The sequence below is a fragment of the Delphinapterus leucas genome, chromosome 8 (genome assembly GCF_059928025.1).
Source record: "Delphinapterus leucas isolate spDelLeu-1000000601 "Yukka" chromosome 8, BTC_Dleu_Yukka2, whole genome shotgun sequence".
NCBI classification, from domain to species: Eukaryota; Metazoa; Chordata; class Mammalia; order Artiodactyla; family Monodontidae; genus Delphinapterus; species Delphinapterus leucas.
In genome coordinates, this window is record NC_143136.1 from 35,586,463 (window position 1) to 35,611,381 (window position 24,919).

At 40.0% G+C, this 24,919-nt stretch overlaps 1 pseudogene; it reads right to left on the reverse strand.

The window, feature by feature from the left end:
• Window positions 1-24,919, reverse strand: part of LOC111172038 (beta-1,4-galactosyltransferase 5 pseudogene) — a 59,841-nt pseudogene continuing 34,922 nt past the window's right edge.

Consider the following 24,919-nt stretch of genomic DNA (forward strand, 5'->3'; position numbering starts at 1 on the left):
GGCGGTATCCTGTGCCATGCGGCTGCTTCCCACTAGCTATCTACCTTACGTTTGCTAGTGTGTATATGTCCATGACTCTTAAAAGTCCTGTTTTCCCCAAAGACTCTTCCTTTGTTTTTTTATTACCTGTTCCGTCAAAACTAAATGGACAAAAATAAATGAGGGGTTAAGTGGCATAGATAAAGATTTAAGAATGTGCAAGTACTAATTTTTCAGGGGACAGGGGCATTTCAGTAACCCAAGTGGAAGTAAAGGGAGAGGGAACTGCTTTTTCCCAAAGAGAAGGCCAACTGCCTCAGATTCATTCATTCGACAAATAAATATGCATTGAGTGCCCCCTATATGTCCTCACTCTACAGGGCCCTGAAATTAAGGACAGGCTCAGTCCTACCCTCATGGAGCTTCCATTCTACACCTCAGACCTTAGGACCCTTAGTCCAAAACCCGAATGAACAGTGGGATCCTTCCATGATCAGGAAGTGATATGGTCATTGAGGAGGCAGGGTCCCCATAGAAAGAAGTTTCCAACTGATGGCTACCTTGGGTCTGGATTTACGTGGGGACTGGATTTACCTTACTCAAGAGTGATTATTAAGTATATACTATGTATTATAGAATTAATGCTAAAGGCTACCTCTTATTAAATGCCTAATATACACAAGGCACACTGCCAAGCACTTCATATGAATTCTCAGAATCTTCAAGATAGTGATTTCCCCCTCATTTTGCAGTTGGGGAAACTAATTCTTAGAGAAGTTGAGTTTCTCTAAAACTCTTTCTACTTTTTATTTTTATTTTCTTATTACTATGCTTGAAGATAGGATTGGCTACAACAGCTATGACACAACACAAAGTGATGCTGTATATGATGACCAAAGAAGCCTGTCCCAGCACTCAGGAAGTCTCTGCAGTAGAGATTCAATAGGAAGGAATTGAAGCAAGTTCTGGATCATGTGGAAAGAAGCAGGAATGGAACCATGAAATCATTTAATTAGGGAAAATTAGATAAACAGGGACACAAAGGCATAGTGAGCAGAAACTGTTTCAAACGTCCTCCACTCTCCTCAAACCCTTTCTCTTCTAGGCTTGCTCTCTCCTCCTTCATGGAGAAAACAGACACCATCAACCTTCCCAGAACAGAAGGTTCTGAACACATACCTTTACTGGCATCTGCCCTGTCCTCCTCTTTTCCTCCTATTACTTCACAGTTGTTGCTCTCTACCTCACTAAGACCAAAGCTCCCACCTATGTTCTGGGGCCATTAAGTAAACAGCAACCCTGTGGGGTGGCTGTGCATTTATGACTACAGGACTAGATGTATTAGTGGAGGCACCTGGCCTGAAAGAGAGTAGCTGCTCTACTCTCTAACCTTATTGCTTATAACTTCTGCCAAGCAGAACTGCCTACAAGGCTGTTTGTGCTCCATGTAACTTCATGCTCCTGTGGCTTTGACAAAGTTTTTCTCTCTGCCTAGAAAACCCTTCTGCCTCTTATCCACCTTGCTGACTTCTACTACTCCTTCAAAACTTAGCTCAATGGGCACAATATAGCTTAGGATTAAGAAAACTCAAAATAATAATAGCAAAGATATATGGATTTATATTTTTTCATATAAAGGGAATCCAGAGATAGGCAGTTCAGAGCTGTATGTTGGGTACCATGATCATCAGGGACTCAGATTCTTCTGCTCTGCCATCCTTAGCCCTTGGATCCTATTCTCAAGTTTACCTAATGGTACAAAATGGCTGCTGGAGCTCCAGGTCACACACACGTCGATATTTCAGATGAGAAGGAAGAAGGAGGGAAAGCAAAGAGGACAAGTTCTAGCTGTCTGTTTTCCCTTTTAAGAAGTCTTCCTGACAAACTGATCAAAATGTCCATTTACATCTCAGTCACATGATCTTAGTCACATGATCATTAGCGAGAGTAAGAAATGGAATCTCTCAGGCGAGCATATTGCCACACTGAATAAAAACTGGCACTGGGTTAATAAGGAAGGGAGCAGATTGAGTAAGCAATCAGCAGTCTTTGCCTAAATACCATCTTCTCTTGTAAGCTTTCCTGAGTTGCTTTCTTGTTCCCCCCCCGGCTATGAGGCAAATTTCTGTGTGTTTTTTGCACCCCAGGCATGCCTCTGCAACAATACATATTACATCACGTTGTCATCATCTGGTTTGCTTGTTTCTCTCCTCCAGTAACTGTGAACTCTCCGATGGCAGGTACCATCTCCATCATATATGAATTTCCTACTAGCATGGGGCCTGGGAAATTAGTCCCTAAATAATTGATCATATTGCACCATATCTCTGAGCATCTCCCGGGCCTGGATTTTCCACTCTTGTCTTCCTTTTTTGGAGCATTGGTATTTGCACCGAGAAAACACTAAAAATATCTGGAAGGTTATTCCAAAGTGCTACAAGCTACCACTGTGACTGGTGCTGGTTTTAGAGGAAGAAGCACATGGTTTTGAAACCAGACTTAAAATAGTATTGAAATGCTGACTTCAATTTCCACTCCAATAGGTCATTCATTCGGTATCTGTTACTAGGGAACCGCCCAGAGCCTGATGGGTGGCAAGGACAGTCTGAGCAGCCTGCTGCAATTGAAAAGGGTCAGAACATGTATTTAAACCAACCTTCCTTTAAATGACACTTCCATTTTTTACAAAGGCACATGGTTGAGGAAACAAAAAAAAATGAGATGGCGGCTAAGAACAAGATGGAGACATGGTCTCATAGCTCAAATGAAGTCACATTTTCATTAGAAGTCGGGCTCTGTCTTTTTGTGGGAAGAGGAAATCAAGAGAGAACATTCTCAATGAAGTACTGAAGGCCAACACACAAGGAAATCATACTAACGTGGCACAAAAGCTTTAAGAATCGTGGTGTCAGATGCCATCTGACACCACAGAATCCTCAGTGACTTCCCACCCTTCCTGATCTTTATGTCCTTCTCTCAGGTCTGTTTCCTTCTTACTATTTTTGCTGTCATCAAGCTCACGCGGGCCCTCGAAACAATCATTTGGAGGCAATAATACCCTCTTACCTAAGACGCTGCGTCCTTACTCTTCACCCTCACCTTCTCCCCTGCCCTTCCCATCTAGTCCTCGCCTCCCACTCCCTTGTGTTGAGTCTTGGTCTCTTACGCATCTATGAGTAAGTTCCCTCAATCCAACCACATTGTAAATTACTTCTTACACTTCCTATTCCTCCAGGACCTAGTCCAGAGCTTGGCTCACCATATGGGCTAAATATTTGTTGACTGACTGACTCAGGGATGATGAATCCACTGAGCACAGCAGGCACAGACATATGGCCCCCCAAGCTTCTAGAGGGCTGTGAAAATGGTTTAATATTCATTTCTTTTAAAATCAGAAGAAAAAGACTGACTATAATAATAATGACTGTCTAGTAATGAGTCCAGCCTGGATTGTATTCATCTCTTTACTAACACAGTCATAAAATAGAACTTTTAATATATTTTAAAAATTCTGGACCCATGAAGGCAAAGGTGCCTAGAACCCCTGAAAGTCATAGTGAGGCTCTGGACTAATTTTTCAGTGCCTAAGTCAATCAAGGTCAAAGTAGGCACAAAAAAAAAAAAAAAAAATTTTTTTGGTGTGCTTATTTTTGATGTGAATTTTCCTTGAACACTCTCCATTTCTCAGATTTTTATGCTGGTCCAGGGCTGATCACTAGTCCAGTAAGCGTGAAGGCTTCTTCCTGGATTTGATACATTGATGTATACGGAATCACACAATCACACAATCGCCTCTTTGATGGCTCAGTAAAAGGTGGAAGAGAGAAACTTCTCATGATATCTCTAAAATACACACCATGTTCAGTCTGTGTGTTTAAAGACATAAAGTTCCCTTTCCAGTTTCTAAAACTCTGTGTCAGGACCAAATGAAATGTGTTTTAGGCTCTTGGGTAAACACAGAAACGTAATCTTCCTCTCTTAAAGCCGAGCCTGCTTCACACACTGCATCTGTGTGTGTAATGTTTATTTAAGCATGCAAGGATTAGAACTTAAAACTGGTGTGAAAGCACTGGTGGGTGTTTTTTTTAAAGCACCTAATGATTTGAGAATTTACAATATTTTAAATTCTCCCAGATAACTTTTCCTTCCAGGTAATTTATATTCAACTTGAGTTGGAAATTAAGGAAATAATAACTGTGCTTTCTTTTCTCTTTTTTTTTTTTTGTAGGGGTGATGCCCAAGATATTCTGTAAAGCACTGATGGTATCTTGCAGTTAGGAGTTTCACTTCTTTTTACCTAAACATAATTGTCTCTAACCCAAATAAAATCCAGAAGATAAGCTGACTTTTCCTTTGTGCCATAAGTTATAATCAAGGCCATTAACTAATTTGTTTTTTCTGTCAAAATGTCACCTGCCCCTTTTTAACATTATAGCCAATTTACATAATTTGAAGCTACTTTTGCAGGTACCTAAATGGTCACTTTTGTATCTTCATAGACCCTCTGGGATTTACTTTTCTATTCTTTATGTCTTCCTTCTCATGCAGCATGACAGTGATTTTGAAATATCACCTGGCGTAGTCCCATGCTTTTGGGTGGTGAATGCCCCACAGATATTCATCTGCATGATGGGATGACTCTTCTCGTTCTGAAGGTCAGGGATTCCAATTCCACAGCTCCCCTCCATGGCGCTTCTCGTTTTAACTGCCCTGGCCATCAAGATGAGGTCTCCCTTGAGGCTCAGCCAAGAATCTCTTTTGTCCTCCTTCTTCCCTGGCTTCCTTTGACTTTGTCCTTCACAAACCTGGAGAATAATTTCTCAGCATCTTGCTAAATAAAGTCCTCTTAAACCATAAGTCCAAGTGAAGTCCTGCTTTAGCTTCCGCTTCTCCAGCCCAATCTCTTGTCCTACTAGGCTCACTTTCTACCTTTAAAAAATGTTTAAATGGCATAGCCATGCAATGGACTATTATTCAGCCATAAAAAGGAATAGAGGGCTGATGAAACTCCATGTGGATGAAGCTTGAAAACATGCTAAGTGAAATAAGCTGCAAAAGGTCACATATTATATGAATCTATTTATATAAAGTATCCAGAACATGCAAACCCATTGAGACAGTGGCTGGAGGCAAGGGGGAATGGTCAGGGACTGCTTAATGGGGCATGGGTTTCTTTTGGGGTGATTAAACTGTTCTAGAATTCGATGGTGGTGTTGGTTACATAACAGTATGAAATGTACTATATACCACTGAACTGTATACTTTAAAACGATAAAAATGAGGAATTTTATGTTATGCATATTTTAACACACACACACAAAATGCTTAAACAGTTCTCTGAAGCCCTTCCATTTTTATGTGCAACCCCTTTTAAATGCAGTGATGAAGATGGTGGACTTCTAAAGGCCTGACTGGGCATTGCGATAAAAAGATTGCAGGGCTTCCCTGGTGGCGCAGTGGTTGAGAGTCTGCCTGCCAATACAGGGGACACGGGTTCGTGCCCCGGTCCGGGAAGATGCCACAGAGCAGCTGGGCCCGTGAGCCATGGCCGCTGAGCCTGTGCGTCCGGAGCCTGTGCTCCGCAATGGGAGAGGCCACAACAGTGAGAGGTCTGTGTACCAAAAAAAAAAAAAGGTTACCTCTCGAGTGACCAGAGACATAGTTCAATGGACAGAAGACACGACTAAGTGCAAGGCACTGAATTTCATTTATTCGTCAACAAATATTTGTTCAGCACATACTCTGTGTTATGTTCTAGGTCTCATACTCCAGGGGCTGGAGATACAACCATGTGGACCTTTCATATATGACCCTGGTCCTCAGGGAAGCTGCAGTCCAGCAACTCCTTTCCATGACTTTATGAGAGTAAAGAGTCAATTTATTCTCTGACCTTCATTTGACAAACAAAAGCAGGGGATAATAATACTTCATCATATTTACCCTTACAACCCACAGGGTTATACAAGGATTAAATGAGATAATGCATGTGAACATAATTTGTATTTTATAAAGCATCAAACAAAAATTAGGCATTAATATTATATTATTCTAGTTTAACCTTGACTTTTTTCATAACAGTACTGCATCTCAGTTATGAAACTGGTGTGGTGTCTCTTTATAACATTTATAGGTGCTGGGGGAGCAGGCTTCCTATTACAGATATGATATATGGCCATTGTAGAAAATTTAGCAAATGCAGAAAGGTACATTTTAATCAGCTCTTATGCTCCTCACAGATATGTCCCCCGCCCACATTTTAGCCTATGTCCTTAGGCAGCGATAGATCAATCGGTTAAGGCAAGGATGATGTTGGAGACAGGCTCTATCTCTAACTATTGAACTTTGGGGAGGCATCTCACATCTCTAAGCCTCAATTACTTACCTGTAAAGTGGAGGAAATAACACTCGCTACCTCCTACTTGTGAGGATTAAATGAGGTACTCGATGTGTATCACTTGACAAAGTATTTACTACATTATACACACACACGCGTACATATGTATTGATAAATATCTCATACGTATGTCATTCACACATGTGCAGAGATAAATATAGAATTTACTGTTTGCTTCTTGTTAGTGAGGCAGCAATAAACACATCTATCTCCATCCGTGCCTTAGCTCATTACGGAACTACTTAAATGAGCCTCCCAAGTGTATTATAGTGGAAATTCTTTTAAATAAAAATATTCAACCTCTTCAAAGAGTAGAAGATTTTATAATCTGTGTACAGAGGTTTCCAGATTCTGTGCTGTTTATAATTCTTTTTTTCCTGTAGTAGGTGAAACAATTCACGTTTTAACAGATGGCCCTCTGAGCGCCTTTTAGACGGAACTGTTTGTTTTTAGCAAAAGTCCTTGATGTGCGTATGACCTCTTTGGGGGTAGGGTTTGAAAAGACAGTGAAACACACCATCCAAACAAACCTTGTAAGAAATTAATCAGAATTGGAGGGGGGAGCAGAAGAGAGGAGTCTGGAGAGGAAAAGCTAGCAGGGCAAGTAGAAAGAAGGAGCAAGGAGAACAGGCAGCAAGCAGGATTCTGGGTTCTGATAAAAAGTTGTGAATGAGACATTTCCCGGGGTGGGTTAAACAAAGGATGTTTAAAAACTTGAATTCCTAATAGTCTAAGTTTATGTGTGTGCTGCTGAAAGGTGAGCACCATCCATTACTCCAAAACTTCAATAAAGTCTTCTATGCCCTTAAATACCTTGGGTGAATGGATTAAGGGCACATGAAGGAAAGGGATTGAGCTCCACATCTGGGCTGGTGTGTAGCAAAGAAAACTGTATATCCATAGAAAATGAGATGTGAGATTAAGATGTTAAGATGAGCAGAAATTCAGAGCCAGAACAAACTATGAGGCTATGGTTTGGTCCCTCGCACCCCCCAAAAAATTCATGTCCACCAGAAACCTCAGAATGTAACAGTATTTGGAAACAGTGTCTTTGTATATATAATTAAGGATCTCCAGATGAAATCTTCCTAGATTTAGGGTGGGCCCTAAATCTAATGACTGGTGTCCTTATAAGAAGAGAGGACATAGAAGCACAGAAAAAAAGAGGGCAACGTGAAGGTGGAGACTGAGATTGGAGTTATGCCCCTATAAACCAAGGAATGCCTGGGGCCAGCGGAAACTAGAGAGGCAAGAAAGGATTCTTCCCTGGAGCCTTCAGAGCGAACTGCTGACACCTTGGTTTCAGACTTCCGGGCTGTAGAACTGTGAGATAATAAATTCTGTTGTTTTAAGCCACCCAGTTGATTGGAACTTTGTTACCACAGCCCTAGGAAACTAATACACCTCCTGGAAACTTGCCAAAATCTCCGGGTAGGCATGAACTTCCCATAGCCCATCAACAACCTAAGGATGAAACTGAACTAAAAACCGTACCATGATCTTTCCAGTTATCGTTCACCAATCTGATCGTAACACTCTCCGATCAAATAGGCTTTTCCATTGTTGACTCCTATCACCTACAGAACATATGCAGCCTACCCGTCTAGCCTCAACTTTTGGCAGTCCTATCATTCACCTCTTGCATTTTAAGTTTCAAATTTATAAAGTAATACTGAACTCTGAAAATGCCTCGCTTGTTCACTCCTCCCTGCTTTTGAACCTACTGTTCTCCCTGTTGGTCAAGACTAATTGGTAAATGCCCACTCAGCTTTCAAGCCTCCTCTGGGCAGCTTAACTCCTGCAGTCTGGCTTCTTCCATGTATCCGATGTAATATATATGAGATATAGATACGGATATGGATATAGATGTCCATTGTGGTAGATTTCAAATGGTATTTTATTTGCTTGTTCTTATAGCTGCTTTTTGTCTTCTCAGAGAATGTGAGTTTTCATCCTTGTATCCCAATGCTGACACAGCGCCACCGTGCTAGGTGGTTTTATGTAGCGGCAAGTGAACTGAAGTCATAAGACCCAGTTTGAATGCAGGCATCTCCACGGTCGTTGGTGTGGCCATGGCAGACGCTGGTAACAGAGTCGGTCCTCCATTTTCCCTGCTAACAAAACCCCGATTTTGTTCAGGTGTGTGGCAGAGATTCTTCCATCTCGAGGAAGGTGGACCCAGCTGCTAACCCAGAGGTGGAAAATATAACTCAGTTCTGGACAATGAAATGTAAGAGGCAGTCTATGGGGTCTCCAGAAGAGGTTTCTCCTCCCTGACAAGAGGAAGGTGTGCAGAGAGATCCCCAGCCTGCCCCTCCTCTGAGTGGACGTATGGCGATGCTGTAGCCTTCTCACACACCTGAGAGGAAGTCAGCTTAATCACAGAGCCATGCATCTTGGGTCCCGACCTGACCGTGGAGCCACCCAGCCATCGCCAACAATGCCCCCCACCCTACTTTTTGTTATGGGAGAAAAATGAACCCATGCTTGTTGAAGCTTCTGTTGGCCAAGTATGCCAGTGCTTGAAGCCAAATTCACTTTTGTCTGATATGATCACCTTGAATAATTTAAGTCACTTAACATCTTTGAACTTCAGTTACAGTGTGGCTCATAATCCCTCTCTACATCCAACCGCCAATACAAGCTCAAATCGAAAAGCATGCATAATGTTTACATTTAACAATAAGGGGTTACATTTATTGGGTATTCCATGGGAATTCTTCTAAGAGCTTTACTTGTATTATTTTATTTCATCCTCACAATAACCTATAAGGTGCTATGTCAAAGAAGTCTTTGCCTACCCCAGGCTCACAAAGATTTCCTATTATATCTTCTGCTTAAAGTTTTATAGTTTTAGGTTTTATTTTTAGATCTGTGATTCACTTTCAGGAAAGTTTTGTACATGTTGTGAGTTATATATCAAAATTCATGTCTTTACATATGGATATCCAATTGTTCCAACACCACTTATTGAAAAAAATCATCCTTTCTCCACCTTTGTTGAAAAGAGAGAAAAACAAATATTTTCCTTTATCTTTGCACCTTTGTTGAAATGTACAATATACTTTTACTGAAATATACAATGGTCCATGTATGTGTGTGGGTCTCTCTTCAGTTCCCCTGGTCCATTTGTGCATCTTTACCAGCTGTCTTGCTCCCATAGTTTTATAATAAGTCTTGAAGTTGAGAATGTAAGTCCTTTAGCTTTATTTTTCTTTTTCAAAGTTGTTTTGGCTCCTCCAGGTCCTTTGTATTTCTTCATGAATTTTAGAACTAGCTTGTCAATGTATACAAAAAAAGGCTGCTGGGATTTTCATCAGGATTGTACTAAATCTGTAGATAAACTTAGAAAGAACTAACATCTTAACAATGTTGAGTCTTCCAATCCACGCACATGGCATGTATCTCTATTTAATTAGGTCTTCTTTGATTTTTCTTAGAAATGTTTTCTAGTTTTCAGTTTATACATATTATACATCTTTTATGAGATTTATCCTGAAGTCATATTTTTATGCTAACAGAATTGACTGTTTTAAATTGTCAATTTCCAATTGCTCATTGCTAGTATATAAAAATAAAATTGACTTTTGTGTATTGATCTTATATCCTGAAATGTATTAGTTCTAGTACTTTTTTTGTCAGTTCCTTCAGATTTTCTCTGAAAATGGTTAGAGTCATCTTAGAATTCAGACTATTTTACCCCTTCCTTTCCAATATGGATGCCTCTACTTCTTTTATTCACCTGGCTGCCCTGGCTAGAACCTCCAGTACAGTGTCGAACAGTAGTGGTGGGAGGGAATATCCTTGCCTTGTTCCTGATCTTGGGGGCAAAACATTCAGTCTTTCACCATTAGGTATGATATTAATTATAGGCTTTTTAGGTAGATTCCATCCATTCTTAGTATTTTCCAGGGAGTTTTTATTAAGATGTATGTTGGATTTCATCAAATGGTTTTTTTGCATCTATTGAAATGGTCATATGATTTTTCTTTAGTCTACTGATATGGTAAAATACATTGAATGACCGTCAAATTATAAATCAACCATACATTCTTCATATAAACCATACTTGGCCGTGATGAATTATTGATTATTACTGATTATATATTGTTGAACTCAAATTGCTGAAGTTTTGTTAAAAATTTTTGCATCTATGTTCATGAGGGATTTGGTCTATAGTTTTCTTATAATATCTTTGCCTGGTTTTGATATCAGAATAATTCTGCCCTCACAGAATGAGTTGGGGAGTATTCCTCTCTCAATTTTCTGGAAGATTTTATGTGGAACTGGTATTATTCATTGATTTGAAACCTTCCTTTTCTTTAATATAGACATTTAACACTATAAATTTCCCTCTAGGTACTATTTTTAACTGCATCTCACCAATTTTGGTATGTTGTGGTTTCATTTTCATTTAGTTCAAAATACATTCTAATTTATTTGTTATTTGAAATCCAAATATTTCAGAATTTTCCAGAGTACTTTGTACTATTGATGTAAAATTTAATTCCACTGTATATAAGATACTTTTTAACCTACTGAGACTTATTTCATGGTTCAGAATGTCTATCTTAGTAAATGTTCTATATATACTGGAAAAGCAGTATTTGGCTGTTAGTGGTGGAGTGTTCTATAAATATCAATTAGATCAAGTTTGTTGCTAGTATTGTTCAAGTCTTCTATAACCATTTTTATTTTCTATTTGTTCTATCAATTATTGATAAAGGGGTGTTGAAATCTCCTAGTATAATTTTGATGTGTCTAGTTGTCTTTGCAGTTATATTTGTTTTTGCTCTGTATATTTTGAAGCTCTGTTATTAGGTACATAAACATTAGTTACCAATTGATATGTAACAAATTACTCTTAAACTAAGCCTGTTAAAACAGCAAACATTTATCATCTCACAGTTTCTGTGCGTTGGGAATGCAGGTGTAGCTTAGCTGGATGCCTCTGTCTCAGGGCTTCTAATGTGGAAAGAAATATCTAATTCTTGATTTTATAAAAAGAATACTAATCAATCAATCATTTTGCTTTATATTCTATATATTCCATACAGGTCTAGTTTTGACTGTTCAATCAAGTTAATTAACTTGACAGTCTACCATCAATCATATTGTTGTAATCTTTCTCATAATCCTTACTTTTGACTCATTTCTGACTCCACCCAATAATTTTTCTGAAAATTAGAGACACGAGCTGCCCAGCAGCAGAACCCCCCTGGCCCAAGCAAATATGCAGAAGTCTTCACTTTGGAGCTCACCCCTTCCACTAGAGCAGTTGAAAAGGCAGATATTCACTTTCCTTTCCTGGACGGCTGAGGTATGCACACGTGACCTTGACTCAGTCAGATATATGCACCCACTGCTCTCTAACTTGGGACAGTGAAGAATTCTGATTGGGTGGAGGGGGCAGCAGCCATGCCCTTTATTCAGAGAAAACAGATGGCAGCAGTAGCATTCAGAGTCCAGAGCCTGCTGAGCACTCAGTGAAAAGTGGCAGCAGCAGTGGTGTCCTCTCCCTAGGCTGTCCGTGGCAGGATTTTGGCCATGGTTCTCGTTGACTATCCTTCCAATGTTTCTCACTAGTACTATCTCATCCCCACCCCCCGTTTTTTTTTTCCCACCCCCACTTTTTTGTAATCTTTATTAGCTTTATCCTCTATATCACATCTGGTTATAAATTCTTTCATAATAAGGATTCTTTGGTTCCAAGCACCAGAAACCTATTCTGGTTTATTAAGCAGAAAAAAAAAAAAAAAATTAGAAAGGTAGTAGTAGCTCACAGAACTGAAGGGAAGGTTGAAAAGCCAGCCTGGGGAAAAACCAGACTGAGAAGGGAACAGCAATCAAGGTAGCTCTGGAGGACGTGGTAGCAGGAATTAGTCTATAGCCCTTAATTAGAGCTTAATTCACCAAGGTCCCAGCCTGGGAATGAATCAGTGGCAACCATTTTATTTTCCAATCAGTTAACACAAAATTGGTCTAACCTAGCTCATGAGCCTGTCCTTTTGCTTGGGGACAGCAACATGCCTTGATTGATGGTCTTACCAAGGGCCCACAAAGGGAGGAAGGGTAATTCACCAAAAGGACATCAACAAAGGAGCAGATTCTAGGTAGCCAAAAATGTAAATAAATAACATGTCATAAATGATTAAATGTACAGATACACAACACTTTAAAAATATTATATATAATCCTGGGTATCTATCCTTTTGTTTCCAACGTTGAAACTCTCAAAAACAAGTTGATTTTCCTCCGATTAAGAAAAAAAACGTTATTGAATGAACTTCATAACAAGATGAATGGGCTTGTAAAGGGCGAACCATGACTCTTTCTACTCACAGGCCGGGAGGGACAAGTCAATGTCACAGATGTCTAAGGTCACTGCAAGATGCTGGGCATCCCCAAGTGTTTTGCAAGAGCATGGCACTATCTGTAGTGTGGGTCAGAGAGAAAAACAGAAACGCAGCAAACAGGTACATGCATTTATTTTGCTGTTTGCAATCTCAGGTAGCTTAGCAGAAATTAAATTTTGTAGTAACTCACCTGAGGCTGTAAAGGGATCATTAGGTTTTCAAGGATTCAGTAAATTTTCTTAAAGCCCTTTGGTTCCATTTGGAAGGGAAAAAAAATAGCATGAGAATATTTTGATCACTGTCCTGGAGCATGAAACCTGATTTAATACCCAAAGGTCACTGCACTGTTTTATTGTAGTAAACATTTCACTTCATGTTAAGAAGTTACAGGGTAAACTGAACTGCAATTGGGGCAGCCCTGATTGTTATGGTCTGCGATTTAGGTTCTCTGTCCTCCACGATATTGTTTGTACTGTACTAAAGAGTTCTGCAATGAAACCTCATGACAGCTATTTCCCCTGAGACTTCTCTGGAAATAAGATACACATCTCATGTGGCAGTCCCAGCAAAAAGCATTTAAAATAACTAAATATCTCATCTGTTTCCATCCATCCGAGTTCTCTAATCTCTTGTGCTTTCTCTGTGTCCTTCTCACACTGGGTACTGGCATGTCCAGGGGTTGAATGTGTGTCTGGAGCACCCTGGCCCATCTCCCCTGACAAAGTTGGATGTTAGGGCAATGCATCTCTTTTGTACTATTTTGAGCAAAGTTGTTGTGAAAGCTGTTGTTTAAGGGAAGTTACCCATCCAGGATTTGGAGAGGAAGCTGCTGGGAGGAAGGGATATTTAAAATGGACCATAAGGGACAAGTGGGGTTTGCTGGGGAAAGTGAGAGCAATGGGGATGGAAAATGGGAGAACTCTGCAGATGGGGAAGAGGGTCCTGCTTGTGCTTGAAACTGGACGTGAGAGACAGCATGGCCCTTTCTGCAATCTGCAAAGGCTCAGAGTGTGTGTGAATGTATATGTGTGAGTGGTACGTGAGTGTGTGTGTACATGTGCACATATGTGTGCATGTGTGAGCATATGTTTGAAGGTGTATCTGGCGGGCACCGGCAAAAGGTGAAGCTAGAGAGATGAGAAACTTACTGGTACCTATTTGGTAATGTCTGTGATTTTAGTTCTTCATCCATAAATTAATAAAACTTCCTACCCCCCAGCGCCCCTACCCAGAGGACAAATGAGGCATTACAACTGGCTTCCAACAGCAAAAGCCTTTTCAGGGAACACTTTCCGGTCTGTCTTGTTAGCCCTTGTTTTAAAATCAGACTTTAAGATCAGACCACCCACTCACTCATCTTGAATCTGAAATCTTGAGCCTCCTAGCAACTCAGAGCAGTAATTGTGTGTTCCTTCTCTCTGTGACAGTATGTTCCAGCTCCCTGCAGGCCTCACCCACCTGAATTCTGCTCCCCTTTTAACTGACTACACTATGGAATTGGAATAGGTTGTTTCCTACATGTGCTAGTTTACTGAATATTTTTATATGTAAGGTGGCTGCTCTTAATGTAAAAATAAATGTATAGAACAATTATATATATCGCTCTCAAAAAAATATAGTTGTCTTTGAATTAACGTCCTTGATTAAATTTTTGGAGATCAGTGGTCCTTAGAAGCAAGAAGATATTCCACGCTTGCTACAGATACTGTAACTGGTTGCCTTGCTTACAGGGAGAGTTATGGAATTTTCCTTTCATACGCCTTATCTGGGTTTACACACAACTGAAACATTTTCTTGAAGCAAGAGGGCAAGACTTCTAGGCACGCCTGGATGAGGTAGCCATAGCCTGGCTCATTTTATGTCCTTTCTTTGTTTTCCCCTTTTGTTCTTCACATATTTCTAATTTATGCTATCTTGCTATTTTTTATGTATCCTCTCGAAGCCCCTTAAATCCATTCTGAGACAAAGTAGAGTGTAAATTTAAAAAAATAAGTAGTATGAAAAAACATAAAATAAATCATGTACTACATATTTAAGCATAACATGCTGTTTTTTCAGCACTGCAAGGGATTTTAGTTCATTTTATAGTTAAGGGGGCTTGAGACTGAGAAAGGAGGGGTACGGCCAGGTCTCGGGAATATCAGTCCTGTATTTCTTTCACTACATCACAAATTCTAAAAGACGATTTTCTTCTGGAATTCGGAAAAATATCTATTGCGTTAGCCAAAATGTTCATTCTTATGGAAAAAACCGAACAAACTTTTTGGCCAATCCAATACAAACATCCCAAAGTAGATTCCATAGAAAGAGAAGGTTTCCCTCTACTCCGTTTTCATTCCTCAGGGACTCCTGAGTGCTTCAGTCAAATTCAACCGCAGACAGGAAAGGGGCTGACATGTGCCTGTGAGCTCCCAGAAAAGCTAGACCCCAGACCACGGCTGCAGTGAGGGGCCCCAGGCAGCCAACCCTCCCATCAGGCAAGTTCAAAGAGAGACAGAGAGAGAGGAGTTTGGCTCCAGCTCTGGGAGATTAAGTAGCCCCTTCCAGGCTGCAGGGTGGCCAGGGGAGCAGCCATTAGGAGATGCATGTCCATTTGGGTTATGAAGTGGGGCAGTGAGGCTGTGACGCATATAAAATAATGCTATTGCGAGACAGGCAGGTTTGGAAATTACAGGATAATTAGAAAAAGGGTTCTACTTCTTCCTATGGGTTTACACTAGTGCTTCTAAACTTATTCCCTCTTTTGTTTTTAAAGGCAAAAAATGTTCTCATGAACACTTGAGAATAGGTTCATTGATGGCATTTTGAAAAACATTGATTTAGGTTGTACTTTCTCTGAGAATCGATATTTGTCCTTGGGAGAGGGTGTGTGTGTGTGTGTGTGTGTGTGTGTGTGTGTGTGTGTTTGTGCGTGCGTTCATGTCACACCACACTGATTCCCTCCTACGGAGTGATTTCCTCAGGACCAGAAGCTGGCTCCATAGTGATTCCATGCACTCACAGCCCTCCACCAAGGATGTCACAGAGGATGCAGCAACAGGTGGAGATGACTGCCCACTGCCTCGCTCCCATCAGGAAGTGTGGTAAGGCAGGCGTTGCAAGAGGAACATGCCAGGGCTGGAGGGATAAGGAAGAGGATGTCTCCGAAGCAGAGAGCAGACCAAGCTTGCATAAGCACATCTCCTTTCAGGGTACAGAGCAAGAGAGGTAGTGATTGGGCAGTGGGGGAAGCAGGTCTGCACCTTGGACAGCAGACAGTGAGGCAGGTGACCTTCGTCATGCTGAAGGCAGTGAGGGGTAATGGTGCAAACTGAGGCACTCATTCCCTCTTTCTGCGGTGTTTCTAGGTGGCCTCTTTTACAAAGGATGTCCAAGACAGTCAAGAGAAAAGAACATAAAGTCTAATTTTTATGGGCGATATAAAATAGACATATCAGCATACCATTCAATATTATAACCTGAAAACAAAGACCAATTGAAAAAATTAGCTCCTAAACAGGGTTTATGTTTAAATAAATGGGCACTAATGTACATAGGAATCACCTGGGCATCTTGTTAGATGGCAGGTCCTGAGTGGGCAGGTATGGGCGGGGCCTGATACTCTGCATTTCTAATGAGCTCCCGGGTGAGGCTGATACTATTGGTTCATGGACCACACACTTTGAATAGCAAAGTATTTTCCAGTCTCAGTTTAAAAAAAGAAACCGAGAAAACTGTACTCTTCTAATAGATTATCTAACAGACTCAGAATACCTACCTTCTTCAGAAATTTTTATTTTTCTCTCTTGTGTACAATATTGTTTATCTGTATTTGCAATTATTAATAACAATATAATAATCCAACATTTATTAAGTGCTTAGCACATGCCAGGGACTAATTTAAGTACTTTATTTGTATTAACTCATTTAGTTCTCACAACAACCATCAGAGTAGCTTCTCTCATTATCCCCATTTTACAGATAAGGAAACTGAGGGAAGCTGATAAGGGAAGTATATTCCTAACAGTTCTTTTGGTTTTTACTAAATGAGATTTATTTTAATCTGCATTTACAATTCAAACACGACAGATGTCTATCATTTTGAAAATAAAATCCAAGACTTTTGTCCTTCTGAGACAGTCTATTAAGCTATAATTATCTTCACTTTGGAGGTTAAGAACCAACAACTTTGCCTGATTCATCCAGATAATTGAGGGAAATTATCCAGCCTCGTTTCAGCCCACACATGTATTGAATAAACCATGAAGTTTCCAAATGATCATCTGTTATCACTCTTTCTTGCTAGGGAAAAAATTAAAGTATCAAGAGGTATTTGCCTGCATTTCGCATTCTGGCCATTCTAGCCACAACAATACAGCCATGGATTGGTGCATGGGCTCTACCTAGAGAGGACAACTGCCTCTGAAACAGCTTGACCTGAAAGTTTGCCCAAAGGGCAGTTCTGTATAGGATGGGGTAAAGCATCTCCATCATATCTTTAATTTGGAGAAATGTAGGTGCTAATTACAAAGTAGGTCACGTGGCCAATCTGCATTCCAAATGAAGAAGAGCCTCCCCTTTTGTCTGGTGTTTTTTTCTGTTTGGGAACGTTCGGAACAAGGAGTATTTGGGTGGCTAAGAAGATAGTTATTCCTTTGTCTCCTTACCACGAATCCTCGTTACTAAGAGTAATTGGTGCCAGTCTCTTCCAATCTTAAAGAGTCAAATGAATACAACATACCAATAGAATTCGTTCGGTTATATCCAGTGCCTTGCCTACCACTATCCTTTAGACTTAAGCTGGAATAACATATCTATTCAATTAATATATTTCTGTTTGGAATTACTTCTTGTGCTACATACCACCTCCACCTCCCAATTTGTGCAAGACAGGTACGAATTTTTGCCTATTAATTGCTCAATTTGATGGAAAATGTAAGGCATTTTATAAGGTCACTTAGCCTCTCAGTGATGGAGCCAGCAAATTATGAAAGACACAAGAGTAACTTTCGACTCCTGTTTTCAATACACATTGTTCGCATCTAAACGTTTATGTAAGCATATATTATATATAAGTGAATGTTTTTAATTGCTCAGAAATACATTCTAGCCCTATAACTGAATTCAGAAAAGTCCTCTAATGATTATGAAACTTCAGCAAACATTTTAATATATTAGCTTAATAAAGAAAAGGCAATTCATAATTCTCAAACCTTTAATTCAGCATCTACAAGCTACTAAAATTTTCTAATATGGTCTCTATAAGACAAGTTATTGAGTGTATTTTTGTTCGTTTTTTTTTTTTTTTCCTTTTTTTTTTGCGGTACACGGGCCTCTCAGTGCTGTGGTCTCTCCTGTTGTGGAGCACACGCTCTGGACGCGCAGGCTCAGCGGCCATGGCTAATGGGCCCAGCCACTCCGCAGCATGTGGGATCCTCCCGGACCAGGGCACAAACCCGTGTCCCCTGCATCGGCAGGCGGACTCTCAACCACTGCGCCACCAGGGAAGCCCTTGTTCGTTTATTTTTGATTCCCTGATGGAAATGTCATCATTGTTTTGTTAACATCAACAATGTAAAGTCACTAGGTAGCATCAGATTTGCAATAAGATGAGTTACTTATGCTAAATAACTTCAATATAGTAATATAAATATAGGTTTTACTTCCTTTAACTACTCAGTCATGACTATCTTGTTGTGTAAACCACAATCTCCTTTCTTTTTGTTCAGGCTATATGGGGTAAAGGTAGATCTAATTAAAATAATTTGTCATAGCTTGTATACTAGTCAGCAAGGTCACCTAGATTTCTACTTCATAAGTTACCTAAAAGACCAACTTTCAAGATTGTTTACTTTGAACAGAATATTGATAACAACATTCACTATGTCATGCCAATCAGAAGCTCTGAGAGGTGATTATATATCTTTGATGAGTTTTTAAAGGGGCAGGAGGAAGGAAGGAATGTTTACCTAAGGGAAACTTAGTAGACAAAAAGAGAAAAAATCTTTAAACATCGTATTCAGGAAGAGAAACCATTTTTTAATTCTTTGTCGGTAGAAAAAAAGATATAAACACAACTGACTGAAGGACTACTCAGATAAAGCTAATAAAGTTCTTTTCAGAATTAAATTTAAAAAAAAAAAGAAACTGAGAAGAAAAAAAAGAAGACCAAAGAAATAAAAGCTGCAGAGACAAAAATGGAAACGAGTAAAAGAAGGAGAGGAAAATAAAAATGAGCAAAGGTTATAATAAAAAGGGGAAAGGATCCAGCCTGTCACCCCTCCTTCCAAATTGCCTTTATAGGGATTTCCCTGGTGGCGCAGTGATTAAGAATCTGCCTGCCAATGCAGGAGACGTGGGTTTGAGCCCTGGGCCGGGAAGATTCCACATGCTACGGAGCAACTAAGCCCATGCGCCACAACTACTGAGCCTGCGCTCTAGAACCCGTGAGCCACAACTACTCAGCCCACGTGCCACAACTACTGAAGCCTGCACGTCTAGAGCCCATGCTCCAAGACAAAGAGAAGCCATCGCAATAAGAAGCCCGCGCACGGCAATGAAGAGTAGTCCCCGCTCGCCGCAACTAGAGAAAGCCGGCACGTAGTAACAAAGACCCAACACAGCCAAAAATAAATAAATAAAACAAAAAAACAAATTGTCTTTATAGACATGAGTTCTTAGTTTACCATCTTTGCCTAAAGCCTTTCCATCATTGAGAAGGCTGGTAGTAACCAGCACACAATCAAATGCTACCCGATTCTTTATCATTGATTTTGAAGTCACAGTGAAGAGGGTGCACCATGAACACTGAGTCTATCTGGGAGCAGCAGGCATGATAAGTACCCCTAATGCACCTGTAGAAAACAAAGGAGTCTTGATGCTTCCCCTTTCAAGTAATAAAATAGCAGAGCAGTGTGACAGTGCAAACATCCTTTAGTCAACTTGGAAGAACCGCAAAGATGGATTCATGTGAGGATTTATTTGCCTTTACCATGTAGCTTGGCTTTACCAAACATGGATATGGTATTCCCACAGAGAGAAACCTGTTTGCTTACGATAGTGAAATGTCATTCTAGCACTTCTGTGGTTTGAAAGACATTTATGTTAGCCTGTCCTGTTCATACATGATCATAATAAAGAAATTAGGCAATTATCCTTAGCACATTACAGTCAATGTCTCAAGTTTAGCCAAATAACTGTCATTGGTTCATTCATTCATTCAGCAAATATTTATTAAATGCCTGCAATGTGCCAGCTGCTACTCTAGGAAGTAGAAATTTAGTCATCAACAAGACAGACGAAGTCCCTGACTATGAAGTATTTGCTACACTGAAAACCAATGAGGAGATTGCTTTTTTAGTCTGATACACGCTAGTTGATTTATTCTCTTATTTACTGACGAAGATTTTTCACTTTTCACAGAGATTTTTTTGTGTGTTTTTTTAAGAAGATGTTGGGGGTAGGAGTTTATTAATTAATTTATTTATTTTTGCTGTGTTGGGTCTTCGTTTCTGTGCGAGGGCTTTCTCTAGTTGTGGCAAGCGGGGGCCACTCTTCTTCGCGGTGCGCGGGCCTCTCACTATCGCGGCCTCTCTTGTTGTGGAGCACAGGCTTCAGACGCGCAGGCTCAGTAGTTGTGGCTCACGGGCCTAGTTGCTCCGTGGCATGTGGGATCCTCCCAGACCAGGGCTCGAACCCGTGTCCCCTGCATTAGCAGGCAGATTCTCTGCCACTGCGCCATCAGGGAAGCCCACACACAGAGATTTTTAAACTCTCAAATAGAGAAGAATAGTGGGTGAAGAGAAATGATCCTGGGTAAGGAAAAAAAAAAAAAAAATCCCAAAACCAACAATAAAAAACATGATCCTACTGGCCAACTGTAGCTAGGAGCCAAATTCCCTTCATTCAAGACTGTATGGCTTTCAACTTGGGCAGTTCCCCAGCTAATCAAAATTTCAAAGGACACAGAAGACCATTTAATAGGATTATACCTAAACCTGTTATAGATTAAATTCTCTGGCTGTTTGACACCCTAGTAACTAGCACAGATTTGTATTTACAGAAAAAGAGATGAGAAAAATTCCTTCTTGATTAGGCAACAAGAGAGCAGAATATCCTGGCCCTCCCCCTTCCTCAAAATAAAAAGGGGAGGGGAGGGGAACGAGTGCCAGGAAACAGAAATCCCACCTCCAGAGTACTGTTGGCAAAGTTCAAATGCACCAAGAAAGCACACAGAGCCATGTCCTTCCTGATGCAAACCCCCAGGCCCTTGTTTCCAAAGGCCCGTGGCCAAGACCTAACATTTCTCCCAGAACTGCAGAAACAATAAATATCCACCTCTAGGTGACACAAATGGTTAAGCATTGACAGAATTTGAAGCAGAAAGTGCTAAGAACCCTGCCACCAGGTTGCAACCACTCATTTTACTGTACCTTCCGAGTTTGAGGACAGCTGCAACTGACACTAAAGACCCACCAGCAGGAAAGTTATGTGAAGAGAAAAAAATACAAACTCGCATTTCTACCTTAAAATGGATGGTATTGGAGGAGACGCAGACTGGATAAAATGAGAAGTAAGCAATATTCTTTTAAAACATGATAGATAATACCTTTACATAGAAATGTGTTCACCTCCAAGCTAATTAACTTTCAGATGAAGCTGTCGTTCTAATATCGATTCAACAAAGATGTTCATAAATAGAATACTATGTAAGTAAGAGTTTAAGCAAACAGCTTTTCCTGACACCCATGAAAAGTCTTAAAACTTATTTCTCTATTGACTTTTACCATCTGGGAAGATGTTCTATGGCTAATAAAGCAGTTTTCCAAATGATGTGCTAATAAGATCAAGTCTCCTAGAAGGTTGGAGAGAAATCTTAAGAGCTAATTCACTTTTAGCTAAGATTGCTGATTCCTTCCAGATGGCTTATGTTTATACAGGTTTAGTAGCTGATTCCCATTTGCGGCACTTTTTAACTTGACTTTATACTTATTATTAGGAGACACTTCTAAGTCGACTTATTTACTACTCAACTGATTCTGTGAGCTACTACTGTAAGTATAGATTTTAAAATACAGTAGAACTGCCATTGAAATGTAAGACGGCAGCTGGTGTTTAGGTGCTCTGATGGGGAGAGAGGGGTGCGCTCTGCTCCGCCACCCTCAAGGGGACAAGACTTGATTGAATCTGTCACCTCAGAGGGTGCTTTGTCGCAGTTGTACTGGTTGGTGTACATACAGCTCTACAAACACATCTCCCATTGTACAACAAATATTGGCATTTGACAGATCACGTTTGTAACAGACATTCATGTTTATTATTTATAAACATGACTACATGCTCGCACGTGCTTAATTTGACTTTCTCATAATTTTAACAGGACAGGCACTAAAATATATTATTGTGTACCTGGGAAATTTTCCACCAAATCTGAGGCATGATAAAAATGTACATGCCCTAAGAAATTGCTGTTGCTTAACAGCAACAGCAGTGATTAACAGCTTAGGCTCTGATTCACTCACACATTCTAGTTCTGCCAGTAATTAACCTCTCTAATTCTCAGTTTCATTAGCTGTAAAATGAGGATAATCATAGTCTGCCTATAGAGTTGCTATAACAATTACACGAGATTTTGCACATAAAGTGCCTCGGAGAGTGCCTTGGAAAAACAGGGCTCAATACATATTAGGTGTTATTATTACCATATTTTATCAAATCTGTCAATGACTGCAAGATGTACCATTATGGAGTATACCACTATGAAAGAAAAAAAAAACACTACTAGTTCAACTATACAATTATGATGTAATGCTTTTGCTTTTTCATTACTTAGAATTTTTATTTTACATTTATTGAGATAGGCTTTTAAGATGGAGACAGATTTTGTTTTACAGAATGCTTATGCATGTATGAAAAGGGAGATATGAGTGAAAAAATGGTTAAGATATTTCTAAGCTTCTTCACATTCTGAGTCTGACTCCCTGAATTGCTTTTTGACTCATAATTGCTGATGGCCATGTTTTTCCTACACAATATCCTCTGAGCATCAAAAGTGCTGGAGATGCCGGATCATCTCTTAAGCCACTGACACTTTTTCTACAAGTTTTCATGCTGGTGCTTCTTGGATCTCATGGAATGACAAGAAGAGAAGGTTTTCATTCAACAGCCAGAATGGATTGTTCTTTCTCAAATGACAGTTGAATTGCTTGTTGACGGAAACATCAAGGAATTGCCTTTGTGTTGTCACACCATCAGGAATAATAATCCAGTTGACATATGCACGGCAATGTCACCCAAAATTGGTAAATTAGAATCAATTAAATACAGAATTTTCTGTTACTTTTTTCCCTTTCTCATATGAGTAAAATAAGATGTGTCAACATCTAGAGTCAAATCAAAATGAAAGTAAGACACTTTCCTATAAAATGTAGGTATTGATTCTAACAGTGTCCACGAAGATCCAAGATTTATTTGTTATTTATTAATTTACCAAACATTTATGGAATATCTGTTCTATGGACACATATTAGGTAAGATATCAGGAAATCAAAGAGGTTGTTTTCATCACTAAGACCAAGTGATGGATGCAGCCTTTGGGCAATGAGAGAAAGCAAACAGGTAAGTATACAACAAATGCAGTGACTGAGGGTCATAAGAGATGCATGCACAAGGTATACTGGAGGCATGAAGGAGAACTCAATGGATTCTGTTTGGACCTGAGCTGGGAAAATACAAATGAGTTTCCAGACCGGCAAAGGAGGAAAGGGAATTGTAGGCAAAGGGGGCTTTCCTCAAAGGAAATGCTGTATCTTCTGATTTTTTTCAAATTTTCTATGTCCTGTCTGTGTTCCTTGCACTAATGGGTTGAAATGAGCATTTCTCTTTTTTCTTCTGGGAATTGTCTATTTATAACTTTTGTCTATTCTCCTCTTGGGTTATGTTCACATATGGACCTGTAGGAACCTTTTATATATTATGGACCTTAACTCACTATAAATTATATATTTTGCAAACATATTCTTCCATTCTGTCACTTGTCTTTTAATTTTGTTAATAGCAACTTTTATATTCCAACAGTTTAAATATTTCCCCAGTCAGATCTGTTGATACTTTCCTTTATGGTTTCTGGGTTTTAGATTTGCTTGTGAAGCCCTTCCCTACCCTAAGACATATTCTAATACTTCTCATATATTTTCCTCTATCTTAAGGTTTTTTATTTTTAACAACAAAGTCTAAAGCTAAAACTTATTTATTTATTTATTTTTGCGGTACGCGGGCCTCTCACTGTTGTGGCCTCTCCCGTTGCGGAGCACAGGCTCCGGATGCGCAGGCTCAGCGGCCATGGCTCACGGGCCCAGCCGCTCCGTGGCATGTGGGATCTTCCCGGACCGGGGCACGAACCCGTGTCCCCTGCATTGGCAGGCGGACTCTCAACCACTGAGCCAACAAGGAAGCCCTAAAACTTATTTTTAAATACTGCATGTGGTTGGTATAACATTTTCCCCAAAAATGCATATTGAATTTAAACTTGCCCTTAGATTTTCTGTTAGCTCTTACCAGATCATTATTAACTTAGAAAATTACAAGCAGGCAACTTTCAATAATCCATGCCAACAAAGAAAAGTAGTGTCACAAATGAAATAAAACTACTTTTTTAGTTTTTTTTTTTTTAATAAATTTATTTATTTATGGCTGTGTTGGGTCCTCGTTGCTGAGGGTGGTCATTCTTTAGTCGTGGTGAGCAGGGTCTACTCTTTGTTGTGGTGCGTGGGCTTCTCGTGGTGGCTTCTCTTGTTGCGGAGCATGGGCTCTAGGCATGCAGGCTTCAGTGGTTGTGGCATGTGGGCTCAGTAGTTGTGGCTTGTGGGCTCTAGAGCTCAGGCTCAGTAGTTGTGGCGAATGGGCTTAGTTGCTCCGCAGTATGTGGGATCTTCCCGGGCCAGGGCTTGAACCCGTGTCCCTTGCATTGGCAGGCAGATTCTCAACTACTGTGCCACCAGGGAAGTCCCTTTTTTAGTTTCAAGTGTCAGAAATTTCCATCGAATTAACTTTGGTAAAACAAGACATTTTTTTGGCTCGCATTAATCAAGAAAGGGCAGAGATGGATATGACCTCAGGAATGGGTGGATCTGGGGATTTAAAAGTCATAAAGACCAAGTTGGTCAGTTGTTTCTGCTTCTCTCTTTGTGCTGTTTTTTGTTTTTTTTTCCTC